Below are 26,635 nucleotides of genomic sequence, written 5' to 3' on the forward strand. Positions count from 1 at the left end.
ATAACAATTTAGAAAAGGCTGCAGAAAGCGGCCAATATAGTATATGGTATGAAGTATTTCTCATTTGAAATGTATATATTGATTCTGAAAATTATATGAAAAATTCCAGGATATGGACCATGAAGACAAAAAGGCCTTTGAAGCCAACGCCCGAGTTTTCTCTGGAGGTCTAAGTAAACAACAAGACATCGATTACTACAACAACTGGGAAGATTACGAAACGGTAACTTTTTTACATGAACAAAGGAGTTTTCCACTTAAGTATAGTAGCGTGGTCCCTTTTTTGCCCTTATTTTACAGAATATACATGAGGATACGGTATTAGTTTTAGTTTCATTGTGTATAACAAAGTATTTCTAATTAACATTTTGTGCAATCATTATTAATAAATAATGGAATATCAAGAAATACAAGCCAATTTACAACACCTACTGAACACACAATTTCCGGGACATTTTCTTTTGAACAGAGTACGGTTCCTCTATTAGATACAAATGGGCGGAGACATTTAAATTAGGTATTATATAAAGGAATAACACCGATGAATTGTAGCGTGAGATAAGAAATATTAAACAATATACGATGGATAATAATAATCTTCAATACGTTTAAATTTTATTTTGCATCATTCGTATTCTTCTTAACTTGGGGTGGGCAGGAGTCTTTTTTAGTTCTTGTGGTATTTTTGTCGGGGTTTTAAAAATCCCCCTAATCGCAATAATTTTTTAAAATCTATCATTGTTGAATAAAATGTCAATATATTTTACCCACTACAATAATTTTCTTTTATATGATTGTTTGAAAAGCACAGGCGATTGCATATTATGTCGACAAAATAGATTAAGAATGGTTGGCAGTTTTTGTCATGGCTTTATTGATTAATAGTCAAATCAATCATCAATACAATCAATAGTCAAAATCAATCATCAATATAATCAATAGTCAAATCAATCATCAATACAATGAATACAATGATGTACACAAGGTATCTCTACAATGATGTACATAAAGTATCAATTCAATGATGTACACAAAGTGTATATTGAATAATTAATACACAATGGGTACAATGATATTCAATGATAAACAATGATATTCAATCAATGATGTACGCAAAGTGTATACATGTATTTACACAATGGGTACAATGATATTCAATGATATGCATTGATATGCAATGTTATTCAATAATATGCAATGATATTGAATGATATACAATGATATTCAATGATAAATGAATTGCAATGAGCAGGTAGCAATGTATTACAAAGACAATGGTCTACGTCGACTTTATCAATAGTATATGACGTAGAATCAATAGCAATGGCACAATGACGGAAGCTCAATTATTGGCCACTGGCCCTGGAAGATAACAGGATCAGCAGCGAGCTTCTAGCAAAATTCGATTCAGCATTAAAAAACAGCCTGTAAGAAGACCATATACTTTGCATTTCAATGAGACGTAACAAAGCCATGACGCTAATAGGTCCTTTTGGTATCCAAGGGAAGTGAGGTTACGGGTCCTATCGCTGGTAGCCAAGGACGGCGGAAATGGATTCTTCTGCTTGAGGACAAGGGAATGGATGTAATGGATTCTTCTGCTGGTAGCCAAAGGAATGGATGTAACGGATTCTTCTGCTGGTAGCCAAGAGAATGGATGTTAACTGAAAAAGGAAATCAAAGACAGCAGCAACATTTTGTTGGCACAAGAGAACAATTCATCAAAATCTTGTAAATTGGGAGAGGTGGGTGGGATGCTGAGCTTCAATGGCTGACGGAAGATGGAAAGGAAGAGCAAATGCACATGCGTAATGGATGTGACTAAATGAAGTCAGTGCATTTGAGTGAGAGTTATCTCCCCTGAACTTTTTATCTCTATTTGTCTCCATAACGGGACTTAACTCATATTGAGTTAAGTCGGATTATGTCGACAAAATAGATTAAGAATGGTTGGCAGTTTTTGTCATGGCTTTATTGATTAATAGTCAAATCAATCATCAATACAATCAATAGTCAAAATCAATCATCAATATAATCAATAGTCAAATCAATCAGCAATACAATGAATACAATGATGTACACAAGGTATCTCTACAATGATGTACATAAAGTATCAATTCAATGATGTACACAAAGTGTATATTGAATAATTAATACACAATGGGTACAATGATATTCAATGATAAACAATGATATTCAATCAATGATGTACGCAAAGTGTATACATGTATTTACACAATGGGTACAATGATATTCAATGATATGCATTGATATGCAATGTTATTCAATAATATGCAATGATATTGAATGATATACAATGATATTCAATGATAAATGAATTGCAATGAGCAGGTAGCAATGTATTACAAAGACAATGGTCTACGTCGACTTTATCAATAGTATATGACGTAGAATCAATAGCAATGGCACAATGACGGAAGCTCAATTATTGGCCACTGGCCCTGGAAGATAACAGGATCAGCAGCGAGCTTCTAGCAAAATTCGATTCAGCATTAAAAAACAGCCTGTAAGAAGACCATATACTTTGCATTTCAATGAGACGTAACAAAGCCATGACGCTAATAGGTCCTTTTGGTATCCAAGGGAAGTGAGGTTACGGGTCCTATCGCTGGTAGCCAAGGACGGCGGAAATGGATTCTTCTGCTTGAGGACAAGGGAATGGATGTAATGGATTCTTCTGCTGGTAGCCAAAGGAATGGATGTAACGGATTCTTCTGCTGGTAGCCAAGAGAATGGATGTTAACTGAAAAAGGAAATCAAAGACAGCAGCAACATTTTGTTGGCACAAGAGAACAATTCATCAAAATCTTGTAAATTGGGAGAGGTGGGTGGGATGCTGAGCTTCAATGGCTGACGGAAGATGGAAAGGAAGAGCAAATGCACATGCGTAATGGATGTGACTAAATGAAGTCAGTGCATTTGAGTGAGAGTTATCTCCCCTGAACTTTTTATCTCTATTTGTCTCCATAACGGGACTTAACTCATATTGAGTTAAGTCGGATTATGTCGACAAAATAGATTAAGAATGGTTGGCAGTTTTTGTCATGGCTTTATTGATTAATAGTCAAATCAATCATCAATACAATCAATAGTCAAAATCAATCATCAATATAATCAATAGTCAAATCAATCAGCAATACAATGAATACAATGATGTACACAAGGTATCTCTACAATGATGTACATAAAGTATCAATTCAATGATGTACACAAAGTGTATATTGAATAATTAATACACAATGGGTACAATGATATTCAATGATAAACAATGATATTCAATCAATGATGTACGCAAAGTGTATACATGTATTTACACAATGGGTACAATGATATTCAATGATATGCATTGATATGCAATGTTATTCAATAATATGCAATGATATTGAATGATATACAATGATATTCAATGATAAATGAATTGCAATGAGCAGGTAGCAATGTATTACAAAGACAATGGTCTACGTCGACTTTATCAATAGTATATGACGTAGAATCAATAGCAATGGCACAATGACGGAAGCTCAATTATTGGCCACTGGCCCTGGAAGATAACAGGATCAGCAGCGAGCTTCTAGCAAAATTCGGCCATATGTCTTCACATGGGAGCTAATAAAGCGCAGCATGTGAAGACATCCGCCACATGCGGCAAATTTTGCCCACACCATGACAAAACTGCTACTTATTACAATTATGTAAAATTAATTACTGCTTGATATATATGCAGTATACCGTAGAACTAGGGAAATTTTTTACGAAGATCAATAATATATGTAAATATGTAATGATCAATAACTTTTCAATAGATCAATAGTTGCAAAGATCAATTATGTAATGATCAATAACTGTTCAATAGTTCAATAGAACAATAGTTGCAAAGATCAATAATATATGTAATGCTCAATAACTAAATGGAAATGGTAGGTAGCACTGCAAATTTTGACAAATTATTTTGATTATGTCACACTGAATGGTATAGAGAATAATGGTAGAATGTGCTATATGGGAAAGGTGAACACCCTCTGGATTGATGAGCCCTGTTGAATATTGGGGTAGTGACTATACCCCCACCCCTTGTAGCAATGAACCAATATAATGAGCTATATATCCTAATGCAAACCTTGTGTGACAACATGGGCCTGAAATAATTTCTTGTCAGCATTTGTGACCCAATAAATTTTAACCTTGGTATTAAACATAATTGAAAACAAGACAGTCAATTTCATAAACTTTTGTAGATGGCAAAGGGACATGGAACCAATACTATTACCCACAATGTATCATTATGACATGTGGGTTGTTGTATTATGACACCAGAGTTCGAATATTTGAATGGTGGGACCTTTTTCCAGGTCATTCCTTGTTGACCAAACCATCTGATATGGATGTTGTATTGTTCGAAGTCCGATTCGCATTATCTAAATTGATGAATGTGTGATTTTTTGCATAATACTATTAAAGATGATGCAATAACCCATACAATGACAGAAGTGCCTGCAAACTTAGAATAAATTTAAAAACAGTAAAAAGGTGTTGTCAAGTGTGACTGTCAAGTGTGACTGTGTCTGACCAAAATTGAATGAAAATCTGAAATGCATGGACTTCCATCTCCCTTTAATCTTTATATAATCTTCAGACCAGCCTGATAAATTCAAGTGTGTAGCACCCCCCAATTCTAAGAGTATTACCCTTAAATGTTTTAGTGTCAGAGCCAAGAAATGAAATAAATATCTGTAGCATTAAAGTAATGGAATGACGAGAAGACTTCACGCCAAATTAAGCAAAAACTGAACGTGGAATGTTGGGTCTAATTGACAAGTAGCTGTGAAGTATTTTAAATAATGAAGATGTTTCTTGGTTTGACAAAATGTGGAAGATATATATACATGTATAATTATGCTTTTGCTAAAGCTGCATTTTAAATCAATTAATTATTTATTTATATATAATTGTCTATTTATTTATTATTATATTATAAACATAATTTTTTAAATTATGGGCTAAAGCTGCATTGTGAAATCTTCAGCTACATGCCACACTTCCTGATAAAACTTCCTGATAAAACTGTTTAACGAAAATTGAATGACAAATGCCACAGCATTGAACAATACTGCATTTGAAAGGTGGGCTTATTGAAATTGACAATAATCAGCTAAACAAATTTTAACTTTTTACAAATGTGCTCTGGGATGAATATGTTTTGGCACAACTATATGTTTATTACTCATATGGAAATTAATTCTGCCATTTCACGTGTATCTTGTATATCATTTTTTGTATATATTGTACATATATTGTTGAACGTCATGTACCATTTATAGGGTTTGAATGAATAACTTGAACTTGAACTTCCACTTGGCTTGTGGAACTTTTGAACTAGATCAAGAAATGTTAAATTAGTGGTTGGGCCTTAATTTTAACCTGAATTAATTGAAATTTCTATTTCCTGACAAGTTTGTTAGTGTTTAGGTACATGTAGTTTCTAACACCTAAGGAATCGTTGAAACTTATTTATTCGTTTTATCTATTTTATGTTAAATACAATATGTGGCCTACAATTTTAAACTGATTAAATTGGAATTTTTTATTTCCTGAATTTATTTTTGTTCCTGTCCTGGTTAAATGTATTATAATATACGATTATTGTTGTCTATCTGCAGTTGTTATTTACTATTTAGAAAAATATTATTTAAAATGTATTGTGACATCTGAACAATGGCAAAATAGAGAAGTTTTGTAAACAATGCCATACGATCCCTTTATCCCATTACAGCGCGTGTGTCAATCCCGTGCATCTAAATCCTCCCTATTTGTTTCCATTTGTATGTGTGTCAATTATCGGTAATCTAAAACAAGGGATTGAAAGCTGGATTAATTGAAATTTCTATTTCCTGACAAGTTTGTTAGTGTTTAGGTACATGTAGTTTCTAACACACTAAGGAATCCTTGAAACTTATTTATTCGTTTATCTATTTTATGTTATTATAATACGATGTGTGGCCTACAATTTTAAACTGATTTAATTGGAATTTTTTTATTTCCTGACAATTTTGTTGAAATGTTTAGGTAGTTTCTAAGAGTCTAAGGAATCCTTAGAATTTATTTTATTTTGAATAAGTGGTTGGGCTTTCAATCTTAATCTGCGTTAATTGGAATTCCTATTTCCTGACAAGTTTGTTGAAATGTTGTAGTTTCCCACACTATTTATTTATTATTTTTTATTATTATTAATTCATTAATTAGATTTTATTTATTTCTTATATTATCTATTTAGTTATTAATTTATTTTTGTTACCTACTGACTGACAATTCAATGGAGTTTATAGATGAAAATTTTTCCTAAAGTAAAACGTCTTTGAACACCCAAGGAGCATGCACTTACAAACGCTCGACACTGAATATTTTGCTCAAGGAAATCATTCCATTTTCCTCGTAACTTTTAAGGATCGTAAAATAACATTTCATGCATTATATTATGCAAATTCATCATCATAAAATACTTTACTTTTCACTATAAACATTTCAATTCCTAGTTTCCAAATGAAATTCTGTTTACAACACAAATAGACATCACAATATACACAAACTTGCTAAACACAATCTTACCAAATCTATGGTATATGAACGTGATCTGTAGATGGTTCCCTTCTCAATTAGCCATAGCTTACCCTCAACTCTCACACTCCCTGTCAGATCTAGATATGGCAAGAAATTGGTACTGCGTTTTTAGGTGATACTTTTGTACCCTAGGGTACACCCTTATTAAATGTATAGAGAAAAGGTTACAAAAAGGGTACACTATTTATTCCTACTGAAAACGAAAGTAGATGCTTCCCAGTGAAAGGAAGACTGTAAAATCTGTATAAGTAAAATTAAAAATATTGAAGGGAATGTTTAGGGTACAGTGGGTACAAAGGGTACACATGGGTACAGCAGGTTACAACACTATAAGAAATGGATACAAGGGTTAAGAAGGCTGAAATTTTCTAAGTTAAAATTAAAATAATGGAGCCGATGTTCAGGGTACAGTGGGTACAAAGGGTACACATGGGTACAGCAGGTTACAACATTGAAAGAAATGGATACAAGGGTTTAAAAGGCTGAAATTTTCTAAGTTAAAATTAAAAATATTGAAGGGAATGCTCAGGGTACAGTGGGTACAAAGGGTACACATGGGTACAGCAGGTTACAACATTGAAAGAAATGGATACAAGGGTTTAGAAGGCTTAAATTTTCTAAGTTAAAATTAAAATAATGGAGCTGATGTTCAGGGTACAGTGGGTACAAAGGGTACACATGGGTACAGCAGGTTACAACATTGAAAGAAATGGATACAAGGGTTTAAAAGGCTGAAATTTTCTAAGTTAAAATTAAAAATATTGAAGGGAATGCTCAGGGTACAGTGGGTACAAAGGGTACACATGGGTACAGCAGGTTACAACATTGAAAGAAATGGATACAAGGGTTTAGAAGGCTGAAATTTTCTAAGTTAAAATTAAAATAATGGAGCTGATGTTCAGGGTACAGTGGGTACAAAGGGTACACATGGGTACAGCAGGTTACAACACTATAAGAAATGGATACAAGGGTTTAGAAGGCTGAAATTTTCTAAGTTAAAATAAAAATAATGGAGCTGTTGTTCAGGGTACAGTGGGTACAAAGGGTACACATGGGTACAGCAGGTTACAACATTGTAAGAAATGGATACAAGGGTTTAAAAGGCTTAAATTTTCTAAGTTCAAATTAATATTATGGAGCTGATGTTCAGGGTACAGTGGGTACAAAGGGTACACATGGGTACAGCAGGTTACAACACTATAAGAATGGATACAAGGGTTTAGACAGCTGAAATTTTCTAAGTTCAAATCAAAATAATGGAGCTGATGTTCAGGGTACAGTGGGTACAAAGGGTACACATGGGTACAGCAGGTTACAACACTATAAGAAATGGATACAAGGGTTAAGAAGGCTGAAATTTTCTAAGTTAAAATTAAAATAATGGAGCTGATGTTCAGGGACAGTGGGTACAAAGGGTACACATGGGTACAGCAGGTTACAACACTATAAGAATGGATACAAGGGTTTAGACAGCTGAAATTTTCTAAGTTAAAATTAAAATAATGGAGCTGATGTTCAGGGTACAGTGGGTACAAAGGGTACACATGGGTACAGCAGGTTACAACACTATAAGAAATGGATACAAGGGTTTAGAAGGCTGAAATTTTCTAAGTTAAAATTAAAATAATGGAGCTGATGTTCAGGGTACAGTGGGTACAAAGGGTACACATGGGTACAGCAGGTTACAACATTGTAAGAAATGGATACAAGGGTTTAAAAGGCTGAAATTTTCTAAGTTAAAATTAATATTATGGAGCTGATGTTCAGGGTACAGTGGGTACAAAGGGCACACATGGGTACAGCAGGTTACAACACTTTAAGAAATGGATACAAGGGTTTAGACAGCTGAAATTTTCTAAGTTAAAATTAAAATAATGGAGCTGATGTTCAGGGTACAGTGGGTACAAAGGGTACACATGGGTACAGCAGGTTACAACACTATAAGAAATGGATACAAGGGTTGAGAAGGCTGAAATTTTCTAAGTTAAAATTAAAATAATGGAGCTGTTGTTCAGGGTACAGTGGGTACAAAGGGTACACATGGGTACAGCAGGTTACAACACTATAAGAAATGGATACAAGGGTTTAGAAGGCTGAAATTTTCTAAGTTAAAATTAAAATAATGGAGCTGATGTTCAGGGTACAGTGGGTACAAAGGGTACACATGGGTACAACAGGTTACAACACTATAAGAAATGGATACAAGGGTTTAGAAGGCTGAAATTTTCTAAGTTAAAATTAAAATTAATGGATACAAGGTTTTAGGAGATTTTTGAATCACTTGAAAATTGACTCCTGATCATTATTTGCCTTTACACCAGCAACTCAGTTGGCATTGGGTTTAGTTAACAAAAAAGGTGTACTTTTAATATTGGTCACTAGAGCTGGGTATTGGCCCGGGATTTCATATTCCGATATATTGCGATATTTTTTACTGTATTTCGATATGTATTGCAATATTTTCAATGTCATTTATCTGGAATTTTCTTATTATATTTACTTTAATTTACTTTACATGCAGAATGTACATAACCATGATAAGCTATGGAATGTTCCCACAAAACAACTTCTGTCTTACTGTTTGGCTTAATTACAAACTTTCTTTAGTCCATTTTTACATTTAATGACAAAATTCCTTAATCTAAGCATCAATATTACAAAATCGTATAGCGATACGATTATTTTGTCATTGTATTGTAATATATTGAAACAATTTAATTCTAGTTGTAACGTCATTTGATCGGTTAAACGGTTTTATACATTTTGTATAACATAACTTGCGTACGTCTCAATGAGTTACGTCAAAAATTTATTACTCTTTAAAATATGCGATATTTGAAGCCCATTTCCGAAGGAAATTAATGGAAAAATTGTCTCATTATCTACATTGAAATTAAATTATAAGGAATGAAGCTTATTTCAACTTTTGTTATACGATATAACATAACTTGGGCATTTTATGCTTTTTTATAAACCACTTCACGGTTTATGAAGCGTAAACTGCCCCAAGTTATGTTATCCTTAATTATCGATATGATTGGCTAGCCCTTTTGGTCACATTATCCAGTGATAAGGTATACTATGAGAGACCCATGTCATTAGGTGAAGCGATGGGGGTCATTGGTAGAAAATACTGGTAAGTTGTAGTTAATCAAAGTACTGAAAGTACTGATGGGAGTTGATTATTAAATTAATTCGATGTATGATTGATTGATTTATATTGTTTAACGTCCCTCTCGAGAATTTTTGACTTATATGGATATGCCACCACTTGCCGGTGGAGAGCTGCAATTTTTTTTTATTTATACTTGGCACCCATTGAGCAGAGATGGGTCTTTACTGCGACCAGCTAGGGACCTTCGTTTATACGGTCTCATCCGAAAGACCGGTCTCCAAGTCTTTCGGTGGGATTCGAACCTGAATTCGATGTGTGTAACCTTGCCCACTTTCCAAATTATACTTATTATTAAGGTAGGTCGCGGGTTTGCTTTTGTCATCAATTTTGGTACACAATTTCGACGATTCGAGCGCCTATTTTGTGCACATTTGATTATGACGTCAGTTACGTCACAAAGGCAACGTTGCGTTGTTTCCCGCTTAATTCTCTGCGAATGACTTCAAGTCTTTACGTATCAAGTAGATTAAAACAAAGTGCATGCTATTGTACGTAAACCTCGTACATGTTTTATAATTAAATCTCAGTCTGAACTCTGATGTGATTATATGTAATGCCCTAGGAAAAATATAATACCGAATGAAAGGAATAATTTATAATGTATTACTAAACTGCTAAAAGTCAATCAGAATAAGTCAGTGTGAAAGTTATGGTATGCAGAAAGAAAGTTTTCATAAATAAAATTGTTTAACCGGAAAACTTGAGGGGTTGTATTCACGCACGTTATTTGCAACTCGGGGGAACATGCGTATTGCATCATGACTTCCAATCAAAGCCGGGGCGAAAATATGCGTATAATTTTCAGGATGGAATCAATCCTCAACACTAAAAACGCATTAAATTTAATACATGATGTATTTCCCTCTTTTTTTCTTCTTCTTATCATCATTATTATTAAGTATTGTTTTGTTATTATGTATTTAAATCTCATGTAGTCGCCTTGTTCTACTAGCTAATAAATTGTGAAATGCATTCAAAATCCAAATTTATACAAACACCTGGCCCCGGGATCATGAAACAAACTTAGACTTACGTCAAAATTCCAATCTTCTGTAAAATATTTATTATTTATTGAATAATTCTCTAATTTTGCAAATAACAACTCTTTTGTTAGACAATATTGGGAAACAGTTTGATTTTGGCTTGTTTGACTTCCACAACATTTATTTTTAGTACAACAGAAAAATGTCTTATGCTTAAGATGCTTCATGATCCCTGGGCCTGAACTGTAAGACGTATATGACACTGTAAACAATTTACAAATATCTTTTTTTCTATAATTAAAAGTTTTAAAACAAAAGCTCTAGTCTTAGTGCAAAAGCTCAATGCAAGTATATGTATTTTACATTTTGTGTATGGAAATTTGATTAAGAGAATTCGAAATTAACAAATGTTTAAGAGGTAGGCCCATATACTAGCTTGCGTCTAATATAGAAAGAAAAATGCAAGTAACACCCCCCCCCCCCCCCCCCTCCGGCCAATTTCCCCAGTATCTGGAAGTGTTTTCTTTACCGTTTTTTTTTTTTTAATAAAGCGATCAAATTTATGTGTTATGCCTGAAATCCTTTTCACCATGAATTTCCCAAAAATACAGGAACTAATATTTTATCACTCGCGGTGTTGTCGCTGCATGTTCATTCTCATGCCCGAGGAATGTTTATATCGTTCATTCTGACTCTGTGATCAGAATATGAATTTCACTAGTGAAAATAAGTTGCTGGTCATCCTAATATATTTTCGCGATAAGTTAAATGATAAATAAAATTAAATTTCGCGTCTATGACCTTTTTTAGATCTTGCATATTCTAAATGTCAAAATATTTATATTCGTACGGTAAACGTTACTTCTTTCAACAAATGACGTTGTAGACATAAATAACGCCATTAATGCAACATTTCAGCAATATAAAAGGAAACTTTGAAATTATTTAGCGAAAAATCTAGCGAGAAGACATATTGATTTTTTTATATCAATAGTTTTGATTTTACTTCATCTTGACATTTTGAAATTTCTGACTAATTCGTCTACGTCTTTAAAAAGTTATCCAACCTTTTTAAAAGAAACTATTTTCACAAAATTGGCTTAAAAACGTCATTTTTCCATATATTTCAACAGTAAAGCGTAAAAAATGTACTAATAATAATACCGCGTTTATAGTTATATAGCATTAAAACTATGTAGGCAAATTTTATAAAAATTGCAGATAATACGCTGTAAATTCTGAGGAACATTATATCAAATTTTCAGGATATGTTTTCTCGTAAGAATTTTTATGCAGTAAACCCGCGACCTACCTTAAATGCTTCTTGATTGAGATATGTGAGGAGCAAATGCATAAGTGGATTTCGTGATCCTACAGAGCCAAAGACAAGTGGTATGGTTTTGTTCTACTGTAAATCACTTTTTATTAGAAATTTATTTCCGCGTAACTAAGCGAGACAGTGTTCTCTCTCGCACATATATAAGTACTCCGTACAGCAATAACAATAACCACAATTTGTAAAAAAAAAATTGTCATGCAAATAAATAGTTAAATGTAATGACTATCTATAGCGAAAATAAGATTTTTCGAAAATTTTTGATCTACAGTAATTTGGAATGATATGCGAAATCTTGTTAAATTAATCTTTTTTTCTCACAGTCGTCGTCCTTATCTTTGATGAAGATACAGTGTTTTGAACTTTCAGTATCTAAGATAAAAAGATGTTTAAGGATGACAATGACATTCAAGACAAATTTGAGAGAAAATGAATAACGCATATATCAAGCCCATATCAACAATTTATCATCGATAGTATAATGTCTAAGTGTAGGGTTAATCTATCAGATTCAGAAATTACATTTACTGCAGCAAAATTAGTAACAGATTTATACACACCGGGTATTGAGTTTAAAAAAATCAGTTGAATTTTTTTTCACAGATTGAGCAGGAGTAAATTCTGAAAAAAAATTCATTAATAGCTAGGGTGTTTTCTAATATTTTTTTATTATATATACGAGTATATATTTTTTGTAAATGGTTAAAACCCCAAAATTTCATATACATACAATAAAATAAGTTCAATGATTTTCAAAAATGTGAATATAAGTATAGTTCATGTAGTATGTGATGTAACAGATTGGTGTATTTCATACTTAATAGAACTCGTTCGATGATGACATATTAATTATGCCTTTTTGCCTGGTATATTTCATTTTTAAATTTAACATTTTATATTTTTGAGACCGATTTCCGTGAATTCTAATTAAAATTCCAGCGAGATATTTGTTAAACCACAAAACATAATTTACGTGTGAATTTGGCCTCCCCCCCCCCCCAAAAAAAAAATGTGTATGCACTAGTATTACACAAATCTGTGTTAGAGGGAAATTAGATACGCCAACATCCATCCACGTCCTTAAAATACTCAATGTGCCAACAATTTGCAATAATCTATTTCCACTCTTTATCTTGCTTAGTCAAACAGTCATCACGCCAACTGACTTTCACTATACTGTATATAGCTGTACAACTTTCCACAAACAAAAGAAATTATAGCAAGCTTCATATATTACGCATATAAAAATCACCCTTTTTATACTTTCATTTACTATCATTCTGGACACAAAAGTAAAAGGCGAGAAGTAATATTAATCCATGCAGTATAGGTCACTTCTGCAGCAGTGGGGAGATCTTATCTAAATTAAGCTTTACACATATTAGAGATTCGCAAGCACACAATGCCCGCTGAGTTATCAATCAGCCTGAGTCAGGTGCACACAGACACATGAAATGTAAACAAAACAGCTAACCTAGACATGAAGTTTTGTTCTGTGTATTCCAATTTGACTTTTAATTTTATAGTACATCTGATTATTAGGCTCATTGTTTTATGTCTTAATATACTGTATCAAAACTTTCTGTTTTTAACCACCAGAATACATGTACCATCATGTTTTCTCATCATATTGCAGACGCTTTGTTAGTAGGGAATTTCCTGTCTTAAAATTAGAATACATGCACAATGTATGAATACATATCGGAATCGGTATGAGTATTTAGGTGACAGATGCTTAATAGGAAAGTAAAATGACAGACTAAAGTTGAATACAGAGTGATTGTGGACTATATTGTCAAGAATTTTAATTTCTTCATAGTAAGTTTAATGAGGAACTATTTTCTTATTCGCAATGCTCATTTTCCTTGGCGGCTGTTTGTCAGTTGCACTTCCTGTTTTGGACCACTGACATAGACTCGTTGATATAATCAACTCCCAAAAATCAGCAATGTCTCCAACAATGCCCCACATACTTCCTCTTCGGCAATCCATCATTAACACATCTTAAATGCAAAGATTGGCTGATGTATGGCCGATCAAGTGTCCATTGAATCTGTTGTTGTTGGGGGTTGAATGGCAGGCAACAGACATCAGCCAATCGTCGGTCCATGTTCAAACAAACATTGACCCATAGACGACAGACTAACCAATGTATGAGCAATGTAATATACATTTGTACATTGACCGGTTACCCTAAAACATCATTTTAAGGTGGAATATCCCTCTGATAAGAGAGATAACTCTACTGATATGAGAGATGACTTTCTTTATATTTTTGTCGTGAAATTCAGTGAATTGTCATGTCAGAGTTTACAAGTTTCATTCATGGGAACCATTATGATAGACAACTCAATCAAACTTATTCTATGGTACAGATGTTGATTTTCAAATAGTTTCTATTGCTAGTACATGTATATACATTAATTATTTATAATAATTTACTTAAAACATTTATACTCAGTTCCTTTAAACAGTGTAAATTGAGAAATCTCTATCTCTTAAAGTATTATTCTTTTAATTGTACAGAAATTTCAGATGCAGTATTGTTTATAAACATTTAATTAATATCTTGTTTCATTAAAAAATATTTTCAAGGGCGATAATGGAACGATAAATCTTGTCACCGGCATGGAAATGTGAATATGATTTTGGAAACCCGTGTCAAAAAAGCCGTGCCGTATACCATATACGGCATCACAGGGTCTGTGCATTATTTGTTTAGATCTAGGTCATGGCCTTTAGAAAATCCCCAGATGTAACTATGGATGCCAAAATGGTGACTGAAACCAAACAAACCTCCCATTGCTTTACATTACTGCTTAGTTTTAGAATTTTGAAAGTTAAAAATCTTACATGAATATGTCCATTTACTTTCTGTTAAAGATTAACTTTATTATGCAGTTACAATCCATGCTTAGTTTTGAATTAAGATTTTAATGATAATGTGCAATATTCAATTGTAATTTAATCTAGTAGCTAAGTTTGCACAATCTGAGAAAGAATTTAGTTAAAATAAAACTTTCACTAAAACAGTGATGTCACAAAATATAAACTATAAAGGATTAGTGAAAGTCATTCAAATGAACCTAAACTCTAGCTTTCATCATGTTCATAGGCAATACAGGAAGATCATGAAAATTGAAAAATTGACTTATTTATCCTAGATTACACTTACTGCATTTAGTTCAATTTAGTGATGAAATTATCCCAGACTGACATATATACAATTCCAACTTAAACATCTATTAGTTTAATATTCTTTAACTAGAGTAAAAAAGACACATTCTTAACTCAAGACCATGAATCTCCCCAATTTCATATTCAAATAAAGGAAGTTATGATTGAGCATGCTCAATAAAAAAGTCATGAGATATATAAATAAATAGTTTTAAACAAAACCCGCCTGAGTTAAAAACCCTCTACCTGGGACACGGATTCTGTGCCTCCACACGGGTTTCTGTGAGTAAGGATTCCTCACTTTCAGACACAGAAGCTGTGTCTGTGTCTTGGACATGCAGAACCCACGCGTCTTTTTAAAATCCCATGCGGATGCCATGTCTTAGCCAAGCCCAAGCCGTGCCTTATTCCGCCTTGAACTTTTGTACAGGAATTAAGTTTTGAAGAGACTGGGTTTTTTGCCATTTTAGCTCAGCTGAGCTGAAAGCCATTAAAAAATCATATTCTCAAGAACCAATGGGTCAGAAAAGCTGAAACTTATGTGGAAGCATCCTGGGGTAGTGTAGATTCTAAATTGTTCAAATCTAGACCCCTTAGGGTAGGGTGGGTCGGGTCACGATAGATAGTTGGGGCGAGTTGTATAACATTACATTGCAAAAACCTAAAAGCTTCTTGAAATATGAATTAAATTACTTCAGTGTCATGAAAATTAACTGATCAGAAATTTATACCCACGTAATGTATAAATTGATAATCTTGACCTTTCAATTGATCAGATGTTTTCAGCCAAAATAAGAAGTCTCCTTATATTAGACCAAAAGAGTTATGGTATGGGATCGGGGGATTATCCCCACTTTCAAAGGACTTGAACAGAAGAATGTTTTAACTTGCGAAGTTTGCTGCTAGAACGCATCTCCACAATTTTGAGTTTTTGAAAGTCTTATTTTTTCTGTAAAAAATCAATAAGTTGTCCGCAATTCCCTCGATTTGAAACAAACTTCTCAATAGTGGCCATAATGTTCAGATGACGCTAAATAATTAAATTCCGACTGCAGAGTTATATATGTATATGTACTCATTCTGATTAGATAGTGAGTGAATTAATTATGTTGATTAGAATTTAACTCATGTAAACCGAACTATACCTGGCTAAATCGATATTAAGTGGTAAACTGGTAATGAGTTGTTTTTGGCTGATTCAGTATGTAGCGGTAATGAGTTGTTTTTTGCCGGAAAAATGTAGCGGTAATGATCGGTCGAAAATCTGACAGAATGTAGCGGTAATGAGTTGAAATTTTTGGCAATGTAGAACTTAATTTGGTAATGTTGACCTCCCAGTTAGTTGTTTTGCTGTGTCACATATATAAAATAAGATTGTTATGCCAGAAAAAATCCCAAATTCATGACTACAGATATGAAAATGCTAAAAGAAGAAGATAATAAAGGAAATTTATTGAAATTTCATGCACAGCTAAACATTGTTTTAAGCGGTCAGAGCACAACTGGTTGTAATCTCATTACCGTGGAGGAGCACCGGGGGATGGCTTAATAATAATGTTTTGTTTGTGTCCCCTCAATAATAACATATTAGAGGAAATTAGATTCAACCACACATCTATATAAATAACACTAACAAGTGCTTCCATTTATCTAAATTATCATTTTTCAAATTCTATGTTAAAGGTACTTAGACACAGATTTGAAGTTATTATTTTCTCTATAATATTATGACTTATATATTTTAATAGCAATTCACACAAAAATTAATTAAAAATCTTATTTCATTTAAAAGATATTAAAATTTCAAATTTTTTGCGGGTTTGGTTGACACATCCTTACTTGTAGTTCATTGAATTTTCTCTCCCCAAACACATTCTCTCTCTCCATAAGAAATTTTGGATACGCAGTTGAAATATTTAGGTTTTTCCTAAGTCATTGATTAACCTTTCCTAAAGTTACGACATAACTTAGAAATATCTTAAGATAAGACGATGTTAGTGAAACAAATAAGTAATGACATAGGAAAAAGTTCCTTCCTAAGATATAACTTAGTCCTAAGTAGGCTTTGTGAAACAGGCCCCTGGCATTTTCATCATGATTTCAAAAGCATGCACACAGTGCCTGAACAATTATAGTAGAAATACAGTGGGGATTGTAAATTTAGGTTTGCACCAATCCAATATGGGAATTATGTTTATTATATCCCCCCCCCACTGCTTGAAAAGAGGGAGCTAGGGTATATATAGTAGTCCGTCCATCTGTTACGCTTTTGCATGGGTACCCATCTCTTATCCGCAACTCCTCTCATACCACTGAAGGAAATTTAGTGAAAATTCACAGAATCTTTATTACATAATCCCATTGGGCACCTATTATTTCACTTTTTGATCTGACATATATTTTGGATTTTCCAGAGCAAAAAATGGATACTGCCAATATATTCATATGTGAGGGGGGGGGTATCATTTATTGAGCTCATTGCTCACAGTACCTCTATAGATTTTTAGCAGTTTTTATTCATTTCTTTCTCAGTATTTTGAAACCTAGCTAAAACATTTTGTAAAACACAGTCTTATTTGAGTTTGATTGGATATCTTAATAAAAAAATAATTTTCCTCTCTTTCTCTCTATGTTTTGTTTGGCTATATTTATAAGTTCTTGTTTCCTGTCTTAAAGAAAAAAGTGGAGAAGGAGACATGGAGTCACTGATATAAATATCTAATATTGTATAAAGTTCTAACAATACAAACCCATCAATTCCCACCAAAATTTAATTAAGTTTTAATTCATTTAAGTCTCAAAAAAAATAAGGAATTTTTCACTTTTTTGGGGGGGTGTTATTAATAACTTAAATTCTTATGTTTGTAAACTGTCATTATTGGTGGACATATATGTACAATACTGATATGCATATCACATGAACATCGCTCACTCTTGTTTTTTTTTTGTTTTTTTTTTTGTTATTTTACATGTTCTGGCTTAAGGAAGAATGCCACATCATTTTATATGTATATATTTTTTTGTAAAACTTAAATTGTAATAAAATGTTATTTTCATGTCATAGGTGCTTGATGTTTTAAACTTCATTAATTTTTATAAAAATATTCCAGTTACTTTGTATAATACATGGTGGATTTCTTCTTTATGAAAATAGGTTTAAAACATCAAGTGCCAGTGTTACATGCTGTAGTAAGGAAGGGGGTCACATACTTTATAAATTTAACAAATGAATCAATATATTTTTTTTAATTTCTTATTCAAAACCTTTATTCCAAATGGGGAAATTGTGAAAAAAATGTACATGCAATGTAGACCAAAATCTGGTTCAAAGTAATTGTGAACCCTATCTCCTCCAAACAAATCTACCTCATTGCAAATTGAAAGACCCCTTTTACTTTTCACATCTTTCCTGGCAAGACAAAAGAACTGTATATTTCTTGTATATTCTATGCAAATTGGAAGGTTTTACAGTTTGACACCTGGCCAGGAGAACAATAAACATGTGACTTCATAGGTACGTGTATACCAGGTGGATTATCACCTGATCTTCCTCAGATTCTACCTTAGATCTGATTTATACAGTGCACATACAACAGCATTTCAGTTGACCCCCACCCCTCCACAACATATTTCATCAATAATTTTCTTTTTTGCACAACTGCCTCTATATGTCATTATTTGCTGTAAATATAAAATTAGCTCATATCCTAAAGTAATCCCCAAAAAGTAGATGAACTTTATTTATAAAAGTATTGTTAACTTTTTTTCTTTTTAATTTAATTAATATTTATTGTCAAAATTTCTGTGTGTTCATTACCAAAAAATTATGCAGTATTTTTCATGATCACATGATATATACATGTTATAAATCATGATCTAAGAAACTTGTATAAAAATTATTAACAAATCAGAGGCCATGCAGAGGCATGATGCTTTTGAATTCAAAATACTTGTAAATTTCTCTTCTTTCCTTCTATTTTCTAATTATATTCTCTTCTTTTTATGATACCTATGTTAATTGGCAAAAGAATAAAATGCATGCCATATATAAAAACTAACACCTAAATTCACCTGCTCGTTACATGTAGCTGCAAGACTGCATGCAGCTCTGATCAGAAAAATTGGGATGGAAAACCTACAGTGCCATCCATTGAAAAAAAACTTGTACAAGTCTGTTATATTTCTCTTAATTTCTTTCTCTGTTTACATGCATTTAAACTAGCTGCTACCTAAAAATTTTACTGGCTTTTCCTAGCATACTTGATTTTGCAACTTTATAATTCTGCTGTAAAACATTTCCCAAACCCAATGTTTATATACCATTTGATCCTTAAATCTAGATTATCAAAATTTTCACAGATTTATATGCATGTATTACTGGGGTACGTGTATATACTGCCATATATTTTAGAGCTACATTGAAAGAACATATAAATGTCCTATGCCAAACCTGATCTAGAATTGATTTTAATTTAAAAAAAAAAAGAAAAATAATTTCCTCTTATCCAAAGTACTTCAATTCAGGAGACTTTAAAAAAAAATCAGGTCGGTGGATCCTTAAACCAAGAAATAAAAAAAATGTCGCCTTATATATGATCATGTGCAATCAGAAATTTTGAACCAAGTCAAAAAGTTTTATCAAGATTTATATTCTAATACACTAGATTATAAACTGATTGATATTGATTTAAAAGAAATATTAACTCAACTGAAATTCCAAAATTAGATAAAACCACCTCTTTGATTAAGAAAAAGATATTGAAGAAAATGAAGTTTTACAAGTTTTAAAAAATATGAAGAATGATAAATCTCCTGGAAGTGATGGTAAAGCTTAATTCACAACTGAATTTTTAAAAAAAATTTCTGGAGTGATCTTAAAGTCTTCATACATTATGTGAGCTACAAATTGTATATTATATTGTCAAAAAGAAAAAGAAATTCCTATTTCACAAAGACTAGGGATAATTTCATGTATATCCAATGGGAATAAACCCAGACAATTTTTGAAAAATTGGAGACCATAACTCTACTAAATTACAGAATAAAATATACTCTGGGTCTTTTGATTTCAGACACTCACACTGAATTCCTAAAAGGAAGATATTTTGGTGAAAACACCACATTTATTTATGATTTAATATGGCATATACAGAAGCTAAAAATATACCAGGATTGTTGGGTTTAATCGATTTTGAAAAAGATTTTGATTCAATTTCATTGTTCATGGTCTTTTATTTATAAAGTATTGAACTATGTTAATTTTGAAAATAATATTTTAAAGCATCTGAGTTTTGCAATGCAGATTTTTAACAGATAAGTGACATATATAATATTCATGGTGATGGGAGGGGCTTAAATAAAAAAAAAAAAAATCTCTGTGCTGGTAAAAATCTCAAATCTACCAGCCCATGATAGCAGGGATCTAGCTACCCAATGTACCCATGGTATATACTTTTGTTAAAAAAAGGTATTAAATGATCTGTTCAAAGTACTAGTACTATTTACAAATATATTAATAAAGTTTTGCTAAACTTGTTTGGAAATTACTATATAACTTTAATTTGCGAATCAAAATTGAATTGGATAAGATAAATACAGTGTATAGGGTAATTTAAAAATTAGTCTGGCCTGAAATGGAAGTAAATGATCACCCAATCTTACATGATCACAATGATTTGATCAGTTTGTGTATAGTACACACCATCAGGTACTGTTAGTAGAGTTTGTGTTTGTCAGACAGAGTGGGGGTACAGGTAAATCATTTGCGATAGGTAATACAGTATCAGGTGTGTCATGCAATGCTCAAGTCTGGAATATAATTATCAGCGTAGCCAATTATAACTTCAAGAATCAGGACTATTATAATCAAAATTAAGGTAAGAAGCTGACTTATACCCTCTTTAAAAATACCTACATGGTTGTTTTTTGTAATGTAGACCTTTGAAGCCATTAGGTCATGATCATAACTTCAACTTATGAAAATGTCAATTGTTGTGATTTTGTAGGCATATAGTTCCCTCCGTACCCTGTTTAAATTCTAAAATCAAATAGTTTTAGGATAAAAGTAGAAAAGGTGTTATTATTGTGAATCATATTAATAAGTAACCACCAACTGACCACTGAATCATATTAATAAGTAACCACTGTACCCATTGTAACCCGGCTACATTGATAGTCTTTCAGAAATTTTCTACTTTCATTTTCCAATGGTTTTGTACTGTACCCTAATTGTAACCTTATTGGTAAAGGATAAATAGAGGTGTACCCTAGGGTACAAAAGTATCACCTAAAAACACAGTACCAATTTCTTGCCATATATGGTCAGATCTGTGACTCTTTCTTCAAAGATATTTCTCAACCAGTGTACAACATGGAGGCACAAACAATGGTGGTGATGATCGATGTGATGTCAATGCAAAAATAAATAAATAAACATTGAATAAATGGCATATATCAAGACAAGCACAAGTGTTACAACAAGACTGTCAAGAGATGAGCTGATTGATGCACAATTAATTCAATTAAATGGCAAGTAAATATTAACAATTAAATTAACAAAGTGATAAATGCCACTATGGTTGAATTCGCAGAAAATGTCTTTCTTAAGGTTCATTCACAGCCAAGTTCCTCGCTGCACTTAAAAATTAAAACAATTTTACCGACACATTTGTTTACACGGAATCCATGATGGATGGAATATTTTGCAGTCCGAACCCGATGATATGTGACACCGATCTATGTCGTGGCGGATCCAAGAGGCACGTGATCACTGCATGGTGGCTATTGGTAATGTCCAATGTATGTGGGCACCATTTGTAAACGTTGGTTTTAATAACAACGAAAAGTTGGTTTCGTTTTCACCAATGTATTAATACACTGAGGTCATGTTCTCAAACAAGAGTTCATCTACTGCGGTGGTTGCTGCACACGTGGTTAATATCGTCGTTGGGGATGTTGATACTTTAGATATGCTATGATAATATTCACAAATCGGGTAATATGGATGGGCCCTTAGTCCAGGATCAATTTGCCCTGATTATGTTCATATTTCCGACGTTGGATGATCAAAGGAACACAATATGAAGATGAATATTGTTGAGACTAAACTCGATGCTGAGCTTCAATGGCTGACGGAAGATGGAAAGGAAGAGCAAATGCACATGCGTAATGGATGTGACTAAATGAAGTCAGTGCATTTGAGTGAGAGTTATCTCCCCTGAACTTATTATCTCTATTTGTCTCCATAACGGGACTTAACTCATATTGAGTTAAGTCGGAATAATTAACGGTAAATACACACAGACATACACTACCATTCTCTTGTAAAAGGGGGGGGGGGGGCTGAGAAAAAGAAAACAAGAAACGTGAATTTGAAAAAGCAAAAGAAAAAGATCGAGGAAATCCTTTTCCAAACTTGAAAACGATTAATGTAGAATTAGGAGTTAAACAATACTCATTTTTTTATTTGAAAAATTAAACTTCAACATTAATGTGTGTTTATTCATATTGTAGCAGCGTAAAGGCGTATGAAAGTGTTTTTTGGGGAGTGGGGGTGGGAAGAACTCAAGATTTATCCCTTAAAAGAATGGGTCACCCCTTCCCCAGATACTATCTGCCTGACATGTATATATATTTCTTAACTTCGCTGTAAATTCTGCAATGAATATTCCGATTTACTTATCGATTATAAATGCATTCGAAGTTTTCCCGAGTTTATATAAAAAAATTTATATGCATTCAGCTAGCATCCAAAAACGTGACAAGAGTATAAAGTTGCTTTGAATATTGAAGTGGTCAGTATGCGAGTGCATTAATTTTGTTTAGACAGTGATTAAATGTGAAGAAATTATTACGTCTTTGGTATTTTCTGCTTATAATATTTTGTTTCTTTTTCGCAAGAAATTGATTAAATGTGTATTTATATACATCTACGCGTGTGCTTTAATTTTCGCAATGAACAGGAATATTGCGATTACGTGCATGAGAATTACAAAATGTCCGGGACTCCCGGAAAATCGTCAAAGTTTAACATAAGTGATATTCATCGAAGTCTATAGAGAGTCTTTTTTTATTTTAAAAAATAAAAGCTGGTGTCTGCACTTTTCAAATACGAGCTACAAGATTGTGTCACTGACTTGCTTCCTATAGAAAACACGCTTTCCAAAGGTATTCACCTGTGGCGGAATGGAATCACGTGACATATTATCTATTCTTAGCAGGTCAACAAGAGGTTAATCCTATGTAAATGTACTCACCGAACAGATTCAAAATCATGATACTTTTAAGTAGAAGACATAGAGCGCAATGTTGTTCAACAAAGATATTTTCACACAATCTGTATAAATATAATATACACATTATATTTTGATGTCGACTTTGAACAAATCTGCACTCGATGTTTACGAAAGCTCTAAAGTGGGTACCTGTCACGTATTTCTTTTGATATTCATGAAAATCAAAGGACCCCACCTTCAAAACACAGGTTTGCGTGTTCTTTTTTGCAATTATTTGAAATTTTTAAACGTTGGAGCATATACTACAGACATAAGAGATCAATGTAATTTACTTTTTAAGCTTTTTAATGAAAGTTTAAAATTTGACGAGTAACCGGGGACCACAGATAATGGCTTATTGAGACTTCTTCTTTCTTAGAAATGAATTTCATTGTTCCACAGTGAAAAAAATCTTTTGTATATTTTCTATTGGTACAGTCATATTAACCAAAGATCATAAATATACCGGGTATTAAATTTTCAACCAAATTGAGACATTTGATTCCAATAATGTAATTTGGTAAAAGTTTTTTGCTAAGCAATGCGAAGCAATTTGAAGTAATTGCTTTGCATAATCAAATATTTGACCTTTCTGCACTTAAAAAATGTGATTTTCTGGCATTAAAAATTTAATACGCAAGAAAATTCTTTAAAGTCTTATACTTTTGCTGAATTTAAGCAGAAAGATCAAAGTTATCTAAGATATTCAGAAAAGAACATCAAAAGTGGGAGTATATGAAGTTAATTTTTAGATATTACTAAAAATAGTGTCAATTTTGGATCAATTTTTCTGGACTTTCAGTATATATGTACTATATCTGTCACAATTCGCTGAATGAATTTATAAGAAATAATTCAATAATTTCAGAAATAGCATAACATATTTCACTGAAAAAAAAACAGCTTTGTGTGTAACCAGCATGGAAAATAGGAATCTAAAATTAACAGCACTGTATATAGTTCATAAGGGAAATATTGATCATTTTTTTTTATAAAATCCTTCCGCCACAAAAATAGTTCCAGACTTAATCCCACTTGAATGGAATGTAATCGCGGTTTTTTCATTGAATATAGTTAAATTTGCTTTGTAGAATCCACTTATTTAATGTTAGAATTTAAAAATGATGCAGATTTTTAGAAATAAAGGTCCAGACCAAAATCTGCTCAAAAGCTCGGGATCGAACCTCCTTAAGTCGCATTTTAAATTCATGTAAGAAAAAATAGGTATGTGCTTTTTAAAACAGATTCAAGGTTCTCCATCTTTCAGCACCTGCAGCCTGGTAGGTACAATGGGCCACTGTACGCTGCTGAAGCCGCTGACCGAAGCTTTCCAAGCAACAAAGATACGATTCAAATCTAAGACGTGGCAGCAGGCACGGGATTGGAAGCTGAAGAGGTAACATAAGGTCTGCTTATAACGTGGCGCAATTAGTAACCATGGAAATTCTAACATATTGTTGGATACATAGATATTGTCTGTCAGAAACCCTCGCATCTATTTAATATCAATCTTGGTGTGCTTGTGTGTACAGTCAGAATGTTTTTTGAAATATGAAAGATATGGAGATAACGAACAGTACATGTACTAGTATTCAATATCAAAGTCCATGAAACAATACAAAATAGGAGCAGACCTCCAAAATATCAGATGTAGGATAAATGCCATGGAAGAGTGAGCATCCCCTGCCGACTGGTCGCACCCGCCTTGTGCCCCTTGTAATGATTAGGAAATAACGGAAAATCCGTCGTCAATTCAGTGTATAAATAGTTGACTAAGAATTAGTTTAAATACGTAAATCAGCATTTGACTCAATGATGAATTGAATTTGCTGACAAGGTCATTGTATTGACCCTAGAACTTACGAAATGATGACTTTAAACGAGACTTCTGATATTCTTGTTTCATCCACTTGTTGTCAATAATTTACCTCGTTTTAGAAGTTGTTCAAAGGTAGTACATGCACTTGCGTATCGAATCAGCTGAGATATATATATTCCGTATGCAGGTGATGAAGGTATATTGCTGCATAAGTAAGGGATGTTGTCGATAGAAAAGTTCAAGTCATCACGTTTATCATGGAGCTTGGTTATTAGATTACCATTAACGTCTTTTTCAAGTAAAATATCCAAATATGAAACAGATGTGCCAGGCTCTGTAGTATCTTTAATTTCAAGCTCACCAGGAAAGGAATTTATATTACCATTGTTAATTGACAATACGTCATCGATATATTTAAATGTCGAGTTGAAGGCCACAGCAAGTGTTTTCTTCTTTTCACGCATATATATATATATATATATATATATATATATATATATATATATATATATATATATATATATATATATATATATATATATGGTTACGTCTCTGTATAAATGAAAAGTTTACGAATGGGACGTAAAGCAACGTCAATCAATCAGTCAAATTTTAAATTTTATTCATCCACTGAGTTTAACCTAGATTAAAAAAAAATCTATGGTCAATGTGAGCAATTTTTAATAAAAGAGTAAGCTTAGCTTGTTTGTCTTTAAAATAATTGTATCGATTGTACAATTGGACAGGTGAAAGACGTGTGTGGATAAAATGATTAATTTATTCCCCACATCTTTATAACTGGAGTCAAACAATTATTAGGTTCAAGTATTGGATCAGGCGATGTCTTACATGCTCTGAATAATTTTTTTAAACCAAATTCACAGTTGGTCAAGAAAGGTTTCGTAAAACTGCATGCTTTGGATCCCAGTGAAAACATGCTTCAAAAAGCACGGACGAAAAACATCCACTTGAAGTTTTTCTACGAATTTCTGGATGTAGAGCCATCTCCAAACATCAGTAACGGTAAAATACATAATCATCAAAATTTCTTCAAACTGTCTCAAAGTGACATGTACATGTAAATCTTATATAAATGACATTGTCAAAAGAGTTTATCTTTGTGACTGTATATATAACTCAAAGGTATATACCCATGTGTTGTTTGTTTGGGAGGGTTCGGAAGTGGACATATACCTTCAGGTGCACTGATAGAACTGATCCGAATCACAAAACCAG

At 32.7% G+C, this 26,635-nt stretch overlaps 1 pseudogene; it reads left to right on the forward strand.

Moving 5' to 3' along the window:
• Positions 1-89: 89 nt before the first annotated feature.
• LOC134276818 (methyltransferase-like protein 27) lies at positions 90-26,635 on the forward strand (annotated as a pseudogene).

Source organism: Saccostrea cucullata, unplaced genomic scaffold (assembly GCF_032062105.1).
Source record: "Saccostrea cucullata isolate Sc308-1 unplaced genomic scaffold, CSIRO_AGI_Scuc_v1 ctg6845, whole genome shotgun sequence".
Taxonomy (NCBI): Eukaryota; Metazoa; Mollusca; class Bivalvia; order Ostreida; family Ostreidae; genus Saccostrea; species Saccostrea cuccullata.